Raw genomic sequence first — 2,437 nt, 5'->3', positions numbered from 1 at the left:
TGTTTTTGGGGCCCCAATCGAATGGAGATGCGGCCTAATTGTAACTGCGCATGATTTATACTCCAATGATATGATGTGATATGACGCAGTGACATCTCCTCCATTTTCCTTCCTCGAGTTCAAATCCCATCCGTGCCTATGTGCCACGTCATAGGCTAATTTGATAGCCAAAGAGTTTAGCCGCATGGCACTTGTACTTCTTACCGTGTATGCTGAAAACAGCTGCCTTCGTGTAGTGGCTCTGTGGCGCAATGGATAGCGCGTTGGACTTCTAGGCAATGAGAAGAAGCTATTCAAAGGTTGTGGGTTCGAGTCCCACCAGAGTCGACACCAAATCTAGCTGTTGCCTCCCGTTTCTTAACAATCAAAACAAGTTAGAGCTATCTTGTTTTTCAAAATCTGCTGACACATTCAACAGACAAAGACACCGAATGCAATGTTTACTACGAGAAGCCCTATCCCTGATGGTCTAGTGGTTAGGATTCGGCGCTCTCACCGCCGCGGCCCGGGTTCGATTCCCGGTCAGGGAAAGCTTTAGTTAAAAGCACAATCCACGCCTTCATGACGACGGCTTCTGATGCTCAAAATCCACTAATTTGTGTAAAAACACAGACAACTGCAAAAGCAACGAAAGCATTCTACTCCCAATTGTCAGTGTTTTTGAAGACGAAAGACGAGGCTTGCTTTGAACAATTGGGATGCAGCACAACCTAGGTTGCCGAATAATGCGTGCATGGTGATTGCACGGTGCTGTTTTTGGGGCCCCAATCGAATGGAGATGCGGCCTAATTGTAACTGCGCATGATTTATACTCCAATGATATGATGTGATATGACGCAGTGACATCTCCTCCATTTTCCTTCCTCGAGTTCAAATCCCATCCGTGCCTATGTGCCACGTCATAGGCTAATTTGATAGCCAAAGAGTTTAGCCGCATGGCACTTGTACTTCTTACCGTGTATGCTGAAAACAGCTGCCTTCGTGTAGTGGCTCTGTGGCGCAATGGATAGCGCGTTGGACTTCTAGGCAATGAGAAGAAGCTATTCAAAGGTTGTGGGTTCGAGTCCCACCAGAGTCGACACCAAATCTAGCTGTTGCCTCCCGTTTCTTAACAATCAAAACAAGTTAGAGCTATCTTGTTTTTCAAAATCTGCTGACACATTCAACAGACAAAGACACCGAATGCAATGTTTACTACGAGAAGCCCTATCCCTGATGGTCTAGTGGTTAGGATTCGGCGCTCTCACCGCCGCGGCCCGGGTTCGATTCCCGGTCAGGGAAAGCTTTAGTTAAAAGCACAATCCACGCCTTCATGACGACGGCTTCTGATGCTCAAAATCCACTCATTTGTGTAAAAACACAGACAACTGCAAAAGCAACGAAAGCATTCTACTCCCAATTGTCAGTGTTTTTGAAGACGAAAGACGAGGCTTGCTTTGAACAATTGGGATGCAGCACAACCTAGGTTGCCGAATAATGCGTGCATGGTGATTGCACGGTGCTGTTTTTGGGGCCCCAATCGAATGGAGATGCGGCCTAATTGTAACTGCGCGTGATTTATACTCCAATGATATGATGTGATATGACGCAGTGACATCTCCTCCATTTTCCTTCCTCGAGTTCAAATCCCATCCGTGCCTATGTGCCACGTCATAGGCTAATTTGATAGCCAAAGAGTTTAGCCGCATGGCACTTGTACTTCTTACCGTGTATGCTGAAAACAGCTGCCTTCGTGTAGTGGCTCTGTGGCGCAATGGATAGCGCGTTGGACTTCTAGGCAATGAGAAGAAGCTATTCAAAGGTTGTGGGTTCGAGTCCCACCAGAGTCGACACCAAATCTAGCTGTTGCCTCCCGTTTCTTAACAATCAAAACAAGTTAGAGCTATCTTGTTTTTCAAAATCTGCTGACACATTCAACAGACAAAGACACCGAATGCAATGTTTACTACGAGAAGCCCTATCCCTGATGGTCTAGTGGTTAGGATTCGGCGCTCTCACCGCCGCGGCCCGGGTTCGATTCCCGGTCAGGGAAAGCTTTAGTTAAAAGCACAATCCACGCCTTCATGACGACGGCTTCTGATGCTCAAAATCCACTCATTTGTGTAAAAACACAGACAACTGCAAAAGCAACGAAAGCATTCTACTCCCAATTGTCAGTGTTTTTGAAGACGAAAGACGAGGCTTGCTTTGAACAATTGGGATGCAGCACAACCTAGGTTGCCGAATAATGCGTGCATGGTGATTGCACGGTGCTGTTTTTGGGGCCCCAATCGAATGGAGATGCGGCCTAATTGTAACTGCGCATGATTTATACTCCAATGATATGATGTGATATGACGCAGTGACATCTCCTCCATTTTCCTTCCTCGAGTTCAAATCCCATCCGTGCCTATGTGCCACGTCATAGGCTAATTTGATAGCCAAAGAGTTTAGCCGC

The sequence above is a fragment of the Notolepis coatsorum genome (genome assembly GCF_963971535.1).
Source record: "Notolepis coatsorum genome assembly, contig: SUPER_19_unloc_1, whole genome shotgun sequence".
NCBI classification, from domain to species: domain Eukaryota; kingdom Metazoa; phylum Chordata; class Actinopteri; order Aulopiformes; family Paralepididae; genus Notolepis; species Notolepis coatsorum.
This window is presented reverse-complemented; position numbering follows the sequence as displayed.